The sequence below is a fragment of the Ostrinia nubilalis genome, chromosome 12, assembly GCF_963855985.1.
Source record: "Ostrinia nubilalis chromosome 12, ilOstNubi1.1, whole genome shotgun sequence".
Lineage (NCBI taxonomy): Eukaryota > Metazoa > Arthropoda > Insecta > Lepidoptera > Crambidae > Ostrinia > Ostrinia nubilalis.
The window spans coordinates 13658703-13670208 of NC_087099.1; the positions used below are offsets into that span (position 1 = coordinate 13658703).

The 11506-nt window shown below is 37.3% G+C and overlaps 1 long non-coding RNA gene across 1 annotated transcript; it reads right to left on the minus strand.

Annotated features, from left to right (window-relative positions):
- Positions 1-4212: 4212 nt before the first annotated feature.
- LOC135076975 (uncharacterized) lies at positions 4213-7798 on the minus strand. Its single transcript, XR_010258359.1, has 3 exons — positions 7186-7798; positions 5738-5925; positions 4213-4785 (listed from the first exon to the last, which is right to left on the minus strand). It is a non-coding gene; the product is annotated as an uncharacterized LOC135076975 (long non-coding RNA).
- Between the last annotated feature and the right edge of the window lie 3708 nt (positions 7799-11506).

Here is an 11506-nt window from a genome sequence, read left to right on the forward strand (position 1 = left end):
GTGCCGTGCAGATCGCCGGCGATGGCGATCTGCCCGCGTAGGTGTGGTTGAAGCATTAAAGGTACTGCTAGTACTACACTTTGATGTAAGTGCGACCACCAATCATCTTAGTCGACCACACCAACGCGTGCAGATCGGCGCGATCAAAGGTCAATGACAGGTCGCGTGAACTGTCATAGGTCGCGCGGACTGTCATGGGTCGCGCGACCTCTCATTGGCCTATGATGGCGCCGGCGATGGCGATCTGCACGCGTTGGAGTGGTTGAAGAATTAAAGGTACTGCTAGTACTACACTTTGACGTAAGTGCCATCGGCTAGCTCGCGGTAATGAGGCCGCTCGTGAGCATGTATTCCAGAAGCGGAGATGACGCCATTCTTGATGGTCAGCTTGGCGTGGCAGCGGGAGTACAAAGTGCAGTACCACCTGGAGCCTGTCTTCGTGGCTGCGTGCTGGTAGTACGTGTACCCGTTGTAGAGCATATTATTTTTTCCGTTTCTCAGCGTTATCAGTTTCGCTGTGGAAGAAACCTTTCGTGGATTAGACTGTTTGGGCTCAGGAAAAAGCGAGTCTGTAGAAATACAACACGATCGCGCTAACTGCGCACTTTGCTGGAATGCGACTCTCCGTCCCACTTACCCGCAACTTCCTCGCGTTCGCTACGTCCGTACCCACAGAGCACGGAATCGCCGCGCGCCGGTAGCGGGCAGCGCGGCGATTCCATGCTCTGTGTCCGTACCAGATGGTCGATGTGACGTCACGGCTACCAGGTGCGCAGTTAACTTGACCGGGTTGCAGTACAATAGGAAAGTATCGTTGCTCTTGCAACTGTATTTAATGTTTTGGTATTTTATGGTGCTGTTTGTAATATATAATTTAGTATTTTGAATGACATGATGTTAATCAATAAATAATATAAAGCGTAAACTCGGTTTATTTCATAATTCTTTACAGCTAAAATAACAGCAACCACAACAATAACTATAATTACATTTATGTTAGTAGTTAATATTATACCATCTCAGTTAAGTATTTCTATTTAAATAAAACAATAATCAAAACAGCGAGTAACGAAAAGGATATAAAAATATGAATATAATAAAATGTAAACTAGACACGTAAAATTTGTTTAGTTAATTAATTCTCTAATTTATGGTACTACAAAAACCAAGTATGTAAACTCTGGCTCTTAATTACCATAGTGTTAGAAAAGTAAACCAAAACAGAAATACATACCTATATGTATTTTTACAATATTTTAATATTTACATTACTTTGCAGTGTCAGTACCAAAGTATGACGCCTGACCTTAGTATTTATTCTATGTTAGTGTCCTTTATTTTATTCCTTGTCAAAGATCACATTATACACTAGCTAATATCTAAAGTACGTTTAAAATTAACCGGATCTGTCAAATATTTGCATTACAAGAAATCATGCCTATTGATGTATCTTTAGGCCCAGTCCACAGTATATGAAAACAATACCTTCATAAGATCGCAGATCAATTGAAGTTATAATGATTTTATGGATTTTTTACAACAGCGTCAACTACTACTCGTACCACAAATAGAACACTCGTCCGGTACTAAGTAGACATCCTTGTCCTATATTCTATCTTAATTAATTTTTAAGCTTAATTTATCTTTGAGCGTAGATTTTGTGCAAGCCAAATTGTCCCCCGATCCTCTAAGCTACGGGACTATTCCCACCTCTCGTCCCCACCACTGCAACTCCTGTGTAGCCAGGATCTACAGCTTGACTGCCATAAAAACCCAACCAATGAAGGTCAAGTTTGTCCCGGGAGAAAGTTAAACTGTCATTGGACCCGCAACGAAATTAATCAGAAGAACATAGGAGGAGTTCGAAATTAAAGTTCGACTTCCCTCCATTGCAAAGCGGATGACAGGTGATAAAGGTTTAAAATGTTTCAGAAAAGATTATGCACCACGGACAACACCAATCCTCTAAGGCTCTAAGCTGTTGCTTATGTAAATCAGGATCTATCATGACCACTGTTCCATACAATGTATGGCACACGTTGTGGCATTAGAAATCACGATGACAACTCTCTATAAAGACCAGCCGGGCTAGGATGCGCGCCATGATAAAATCTTATCGATGATTTTAGACGACAATGCCTGCTTATCGCGTAAAATGTAACTACGATAAAATGGCGTGATAAACGCTTATCGCGGCGAGCATCCAAGGCCTACAGATATGGATTTACGACATTCAGCAAATAATAAAAATCAAATACTATTTATGCCTAAGTCTATATTCTGATCTGTTGATATCTGGCACTAGATTTTCATACTGCAATCGATAGTAATAAATTTGAGTCTAGCGCAAGTGAGTCCTTGCAAATCAATTAGAGAGAGCAAATTAGCTTGTGCTAAATCCTAGCTCCTATAGTTACATTATCACATAACGCTAGCGAGATTAAAATTTGATGACTTCCACAGCGTACAACACAAATTGGTCAATGGCTATTAAACCACTAGAAATGACTTGTTAGTTTAGCATTATACTCTAATTAAATTAAACTATGCTCAACTAAGTATTAACATTAGTATCTATGTGACTTATGAAATATTTTTCAAATCTTGCTTTACGTACTCTTGCCTAAAGATTAATTTACTCTCCTATTTATAATCCTTACTAAATAAACCACTATTGTTAATTGTCAGATTAGTAATTAGACCAATTACAAAACCTTAGTCAGCCATACCATTTAAAATGCAAAGTAACTTTATTAACTTTAAAATATTTAAATCTATTTCGAATTAGACATTATTAAAACTCATCGGAGTGTCTTTAACATTTGATGATATATTTATGTTTAAAACTGCTTTATTAATATTAATTACTGCATTTCCACTATCTACAACGTCATTATGTATTAGCAGAATCTTCTTTAAATTAATCAATAGTGTATGTATATTCATCACTCTAGTCTGTTAGAGTTGGTTTTTTACGTACATATACTTTAATGTATGATGACTCTTATGAAATCTACACGTAATATTTTCAGATTTGAAAATCATGGATCATATTTTAAAAATCTTAATTATCTGAGTAAAATGCACAGACTAAGTTTGGCCAGTAGTAGACTTTTTAAAAGAATAAAAAAATATTTAAATCATTGAAAATTCAGCGGGAGATAAAAATCTAAGACTGACTATCATTTACAATATAGGAATTTTACGAGCATTAAAAGGCTGTTTCTGATCATGATGGTTAACCTACAAACTTACGAACTATTTAATAAAAACAATGAATATAAAAAAAAACAAAACTATTCTATGAAAATAAACTTTTTGCTGTCAATTTCTTGAAAGAAGCATCCAATTTTGTCCATGAGCCGGCTGGAACGCATAGCAACCAGGGCCTAGACAAAGTTAGAAATGTGCCAGTTGTAATCCCAATATCGCTTCGCCCGGATTCTTTTTGTATTTAGAAACTTGGCTTTGTAAAACGATTTCGAAATTAATCCTGTCACGTGTGTTACTTTGTCTAGGCTATTGCTCGCTCAGTGCTATTTGGCATGAATTCTATAGAGAAGTATTTATTGTATTTAGTGACTTGGCTCTGGGTAAACTATTTCGAAATACTTGTAACAGTGGGTCTAGACAAAGTGCAAATTATAATCGCAAACCAGTCGATAAGTGGTCGAAAAGCCCCTTTTTTGTATGGAGTTTTGACGGATTCGATTTTCGATTCGATCAAAAAGTGCGTTTTGTCTAGGGGGGCAGTTGTTACTTTGTCTAGGCCCCCTGACAGTGACAGTTGACATGACAATCTACATGGAAGCATGAAACGCTTGGCTCAACAGCGCCGGTTTCGCCTTATGATTATGTTTATTTCTGTTCTCTATGTTATGGTTCATAATGTTGATCATTATGTATGCTGGACAGTTGACTACTTCTGAACATTTCCACTTCACAATGCCAGTTTTGTCCAGCTTGTCTCTGGCTTGCTCCTTGTACACGTAGCCTTTGAATATTAGCATTTTGTCCCCAGCGGGAGACTCGAATACGCCTCCAACAACAATTTGTTTTTTAACTGAAAAATTAAGTAATTTAGTATTTGGCCACTTGATTGTGCTCTTAACTAAGATATACTAAAGTAAACTAGAAGAATAATTACATGAACAATTGTTAAGTAAGGAATAAAACAAGGTTTATCAGAATCAAGGAGTTTAATAACTTTACAGGTGCGTTTTACTGCACTGAAAGTAAAAATAATAATCATATTTTGTAGGTTAAAAGTAGCGCTTAACTTATTTATCATGTAAATATTTGGGGATAAAATAGTAAAACTTAGATGTAACAGCAACAAAAAATCATAGTCATTCAGTCAACTTTTTATGAGAACAATAATATTTCAAAGAATTTTTTTTTCTAATACACATTCCGAGTCCAAAACAACATACGGGTACCAAACTGTACCTAAACAAAACAGTTAAATAAATCAATAACATTTTAACCAAAAATTTAATTCGAATCATCATCCAATTCTCCTTCGTTTTCTCCTTGTTGCTTTAGTTTGTTAGAACTCTTCTTTATTCTATAAAAGGAACTTTTGAGACTTTTGAAAGAAGGTAGATCAGTGGTCAAGTCATAGCCCTGGTCCTTCAGGGCTGCTACCGTCGCCTTGTACACCGAAGCGACTGGTATATTCGAGGTTGCTAACAAAGCTTTACTGTTCTCTATCTGTTTGTCTATTTCATTTTTAACGTGGTTCGGGGGATGGCAGTGGCCTGTCATCTTGTAAATGGTGTTGTCCTGAAAATAAGATAAAAACTACGATTTAATTGAACACACAAAAGGGTTTATACTACTTTATACTCGTATGATCAGTTACATTGACGCGAACGTTTGTGAGACTAGGATACAAATATATGGATGTAAAAACTGATGAAACTTTACACTGATAAAATTATATATGAACTAGCGGCCGCCCGCGACTTCGTAAGCGTGGATCCCGTTTTACCCCCTTCATCTATCTTACGCGGTTTAGATTTTTCATACAAAAGGATTTTCCCGCTAATTCCCGTTCCCGTGGGAATTTCGGGAATTCCTTGTTGTAACTAAGCTTTAAGTTCACTAAGGTACCTACATACCAAATTTCAAGCGTCTAACTCAAGCGGTTTAGATTTTTCATACAAAAGGATTTTCCCGCTTATTCCTGTTCCCGTGGGAATTCCTAAGTATACTATAACCTGCCCAGGAGTATGAAGAATAATTGTACCAAGTTTCGTTAAAATCCGTCGAGTAGTTTTTGTTTCTATAAGGAACATACAGACGGACAGACAGACAGACAGACAAAAATTTTACTGATTGCATTTTTGGCATCAGTATCGATCACTAATCACCCCCTGATAGTTATTTTGAAAATATATTTCATGTACAGAATTGACCTCTCTACAGATTTATTATAAGTATAGATTAGAGATCGATTTAAGCATCATCATCATTTCATTCACAGGACGCGGACTTTCACTGCTGGACATAGACCCCCCCCCCCAATGATTTCTACATCGGCCGGTTGGTAGCGGTCTGCATCCAGAGTTATCTTGTGAGACGACTTAATAAAGTTAGCAGGAAGATTCAAGGTTTTCAAAGTTAATTTTGATACAAAAGTAAAGGTTTTATTTAATAAAGGCTTCAGATTGTTAAGATCCGACCGATTCTGAATGATTCCGATTTTTTTAAAATATTCCTAGTGTTTACTTACACGCACGGTTATTCGTCCTTTACACTTCAGTTTCTTTCTAAAAGTGCATTCAAAAACTGTGCCACCATCTTTGTACCTCCGTTTTGCGACGTACCGGTGTCCCGCATATAACAGGACACCGGTGCCGAATTGCTTCTTGATGAAAGTTATATCGTCTTCTGCCAGTTTAATGAAGACATCATGAGCTTCTGGAAGAATATTACTGAATTAATAAGGCACATTAAACAACCTAAGTTTTCTGCAGGGGAACTGAAAATTCTAAAAACTTAAGTCCTTTAGAAAAACTGTTTAATTGGGAGCAAGCCTATTTAGTCACCTTTTTTGGTTTCACTATGAATTTAGTATTTTTAAAGAAATCCTTTAAAAAAATGATGCTCTTAATCCTTGAGATCGCATGACATTTTATTTTTATAAAACTTAGATTTGAAAAAATATTACTCTATATTGGGCATGAAAAATTATAAAAAACAATAAAAAAATCTTAGGGTTTTAGTTTCTGAGATATTCGATTTAAAATTTTAAACTAACTATACTATAAAATACATCACTACCGACACAAAAATAAATCTATTATTAGGAATGTACAGTAAAATATACAATTCTACACTTGTTCACTAAGTTAACGAGTGATTTCTAAAAGGTTTATTAATTTAGTTTATTACTTTTAGAGCACAAAAGTATTACTAAGACACAATTTATTTTTTTATTTTGAAAAGTATTAAACAAACTTATTATGGTAGGCAACAAAACAATTTCTATTCGACACAAAGCACAAATGAATTTTGCATTTAGTACAATGAGTCCTAGCCCGTCCATTTTTGCAGTACTTGCACCTCTGATATTCGGTATGTTCTGGCCAGTGGTCAACACAGTCGTACCTAAAAGAATCAACTGGTCTTTTAGCTGCTGGTATTTTTGTTTTCTTTCCTTCGGCCATGTCTGAAAGTAATAGACTATTCGCATCTTGTCTTGTTTTTTCTAACGGTGACTAAGCTAAATATGCCGTAATTATTTAAACAATTATCAAAGAATTTGAATCTGAAGGGCGATTTTTGATGGATTTGCATAAAGCTAGAACAATTTTGGATCCGACAACTAAATGTACTTCTTTCAGGCTGAAATTCAATGCCAATAAAAGTATCATCGTTTGCATACAAAATGGAATCGTAGATCAATCCTAAGACCTCTACCCTGGCAAGATTTTTGAATCCTCAATTACAGGGATATTAGGGTTATATTGTCGACGAGAACCCGCTTTTACCCCTTTTATGGAATGTTCATTTCGTCTGAACTGTAAGCTTTCTTTTTTCTACTGAGAAGCATTTCAGCAGAAGAAGAGAAAGCTTCGGAAACTATTTGTAGTTAAAAAACAAAATGCCAACTGCTTTAATTTGTCTCGAATAATTTATTATTTTGGATGTATTAATACTATACAAAAATACCCTTACATGTTATTACTGCCAGCGCTTCGAGGAAAATTTTTGACAGACGCTAAGAAGAGCTGCATCGATCTGCGTCACCATCACAGCCAAAACTAACAGAAAAAAAATCCATGTCCAGATGTATACACTCAGGAGAATTTAAGGTAAATGACGTAGAATGGTTTCTAATGTAAAATACCATCTTTTTAGTTCTTTTTTTAAGGAGGCTTCAAACAGGTTACATTGGCAAACCAGTAAAGTTACAACTTGACAATGTCCTATTCTCTCTGATGTAAGTCGGAGGACTATGCTGGTGATCTGCCTGGTATTTTATAACCCTGTCTTCCTTATCCATGACAACGAAAGCATTGCAGCCTTTCATCTTGGCTGAGCAGCGCCAGCGCACGGTAGGGCAGTTCTTCCTGCTGCCCGATTTATGAAAAGTATAGTCGTTCATGATCAGCCGTCTGGATCCGTCTAAAAAGCTGATGAAGCGGACTGAAAAGAAAATTATAGTCAAAGTGATTTAAAAAAGGATGAATAATATTGGGGCCCTTTAAAATATTTACAATCGACAGCGTATTTGACTGCAAGACAGATTTTTATTGTAAAATCACACCTATCACCACTATAAGATGCCATGATGGGCCTCAAATAAGATGTAACCGAGGTTGTCTCAAGTGGGAGGTCGTGTGTAAAAATAGGATATACGAGTAAATAATTCAAATGGCCCAATAATATGCCTTTTATAGTCGTACAGGTGTTTGTCGTACATAAACGATTTTGATCATAATAGGGTATTTTTGTCATTGTTAATTGTTTTGTTGCTGTGCCTTTAAATAAATAAATAATTATAACAAATATACCTACTAAATTAGTTTTTATTAAATAAAATACAACAGCATTCAATAACCAAATGACACTTATTGTTTGGACATCAAACTATTGAGAATTTAGAGATCCAGACAAAGGTCAGTTCTATAACGCTTCATGAGGGAAAGTTGTTATTCTAGTTTAATACCCTTTCCTCCTCTAATCATGTACTTAGGAGGGTTATGTGTATGACATTTAGGCTTGCGCAACAGTCTTTTTCCGTCATCAGATACGACCACAAAAGCCGAGCATTTATGGCGCATCTTGGACGAGCATAACCATCGAAAGCCGCCACCGTATTTTACACTAGCTATCTTGTGGAAGGTGTACTGGTTTACCATTACCAAAACTTTTCCATTGATAAGCTGGATGTATTGGAATTCTGCAAATTAAATGTGTCCTAATTAAAAGCATCGTTCTTTTCAAATGAAGCCCACTGCTTGACAAGGGCTTTCCCCAAGGATTTCCAGAACGACCGGTCCTGCGCTGAACGTATTCAGTTATTTCCCGCAACCTTCACTGGATCTTCGGTTCACCCACCTAAAGCCTGGTCCGTGAGCACGTAGAATCCCGTCCAATGACCCCAAGCTACCCATCCCTATCGCTCGCGCGTAATTATGTTGCTGCCGCGACTGTGCGACGGGCGCCCGCAGTGAGTGTGCGAGCGCGACAGCAACATAATTACGCGCGAGCGATAGGGATGGGTAGCTTGGGGTCATTGGACGGGATTCTACGTGCTCACGGACCAGGCTTTAGTGGGAGGGAGGCCTGCCCAAATAATAATAATACACAAAACTATTTCAATTTAAATAATAACAAATATACTAAATTAGTTTTTATTAAATAATACAACAGCATTCAATTACCAAATGCCACTTATAGTTAGATTAAGACAAAGGACAGTACTGACGCTTTATGAGGGCATATCTCCATTATTATAATTTAATAGCCTTTCCTCCTATGTTCATGTACTGTGGTGGGCTATGTGTATGATCTTTGGGCTTGCGCAGGAGTCTTTTTCCGTCTTCAGACACGACCACAAAAGCCGGGCACTTATGGCGCGTCTTGGACGAGCAGCACCATCGATAGCCGCCACCGTATTTCACACTAGCATACTTGTGGAAGGTGTACTGGTTTACCATTACCAAAACTTTGTCATTGAAAAGCTGGATGTATTGGAATTCTGTAAAATAAAAGTATACAATTAAAAGCATCGTTCGTTTCAGCCAAATGGCGACGAGGGCTTCCCCCTTGTGCAGTAGTCTACCTAATACCTGCCTTGTCTAGCATAAATGTTTTTTTTTTTAAAGTCGAGCAAGGCTAGATATTTCCACAACGACCAGCTCTGCGTTGTACGCATCCAGGTACTTCCCACGACCTTCACCAGATCGTCGGTTCACCTAGTGCGAGGCCTGCCCACATTACATTTAAAAGCAGAAATTATTTCAATTTCCAATAATAGAATTAGATTTGGAAACTATCCTTCAACCCCAAAAAAATTAACAAATACATATTGATTAACATTATTTTTATTAGATAACAATTGTTTACTCTGATATAATAACATAAATAAGTGCCTATGTGTTTTTTTTATTCACATGGACTTTAAAATAAGGAAATAATCTGTAAAATAGAACTACATATGACTCCAGACATACAATAGGATAATGACTAAGACAATAGTATAGGTATTTACAAAATCTATGGAGGAACAGCATTTTAACAGTAAGTATCTCGACTTTACTGGTTCATTCCCTGCATTAACTACCTATGTATTGAATTCACTTTTTCTTTATGTTCTCTCTTCACTCTTTTATTTATAAGTACAAATAGTGTGGTGATCCAGATATCTACCTTCCATTCAAGAAATAAATCTGTATTTTCAAACATGCTGGCGAAACAGCCCTAATAGGTTTAACTATAATAAAAAAAAAATATTTAGTCTATCAGACAGAAAATATTAGACACGTATTTTTTCTTTTGTTTTTATTTCATTACCGAGGCATCATCCCAGTACCAAAAATTCGATCCATATCTCTCGGCCGAGCGGTATCCGTCTTGATGAAGTACCCGTCCTTGGTGATATAGAACCCTGGGGGCGGGTGGTTGTGGTCTTCCTCGGCCTTCAGGATCTCCCCGCTGTTCGCTAGGTGCAGGTGGGCTTTGCACTGCTTCTGCAGTTTGGAGCACGCGAACCTGAACATAAGATTACTTTACAATCCGGTCGAGTTAACAAATACAAACAAATACAATTTTATTAAGTACATAGGCTCTTTCCAGGGCACTTATACACGTCCCAAATAACATAGCTTGCCTACCTAGGGTTGCCAGGTGTCCGGGTAAAATTTCCGGCCAAATGAAGCACAGAGTCCGACTTTTGTGTTTTTGGACCTGGCAACCCCAGCCTTACCACCACTTCGGGGCAACATATGGGCTGGTGCTGAGAAAAAGTGGCGGAAGAAACTCAGTCACCTTTGTCAGTCTCTTTTTCAATAAAATACAGTAATTTATAGTTTACATGACACGCAATAAGTGCGAGCTAGGAGGTTTTGGTATTTTATAAAAAAAATTAACACTATTCTCCAAGAATGACCTACCTACCTACTTTATGTAGTCTAAGATTTGGAACGTTTCCGGTAAGTAGTAAATGGCAGCTTAGCAGATGTGATGTCACATCGACGCTCTGGTACGGGACCAGGCGAATGTAGGGAGGGTACGAGTAGTGGGAGAGTCGCGTTCCAGAGATGTGCCCATTTAGTTCGATCGGGTTTGAAATAAGACCCACTCTTTTTGTGAGGTGTCGCATCGTAAGAGGCGATTGAGGCAGAAATATGCGAACTTCGGGCCAGCGTGGGGAATGTAGGCCAAAACCTTTATTTGTTTCTGGTAAATTAGAGGGGATCGTCCTCGTGCAATGGAGACTAAATGCGTCCTGATGATGGTGAAGGACCATATCCTGTCTATTGTTGTCACCTTTTCACGACTGAGTAATAATTTGATGAATTTGTGTTTAGAGAAAGATTGGACTTTCGAAAGTAGGCTACTTTTTGTTGCGAAAATAAAATGAATGGGGACATTAAAAACAACCCACCTAGTGCCACCTTTCCTGATATGTCCATTCTTGCTGTACGTGTATCCGTTGTATATGAGCAAGTTCCCACCAGTGGACGTCTTCACGAAGCGCACTGAAACAAATGATGCGTTGATATTTTTTGTACGAGTAAATTAAATTGTGCTGACGTAGCCGAATATGTGTCTATCCAACATATTAACAAAAAAAGGTGATACGCTATTATTTAAAACTTACAATTATAAGAGTCCGCTACACTTTGCGCCAAATTGAGGAATGGTAACACTGAAACTAAAAATAAAAGTTTATTAACGGTTATTAATTAAAAATTTCCTGTATCTTAATTTTTTTCTGTGCATAGGTACCCGTTTCTATTTACAATGTAACAACACAAAATCTCTTTTA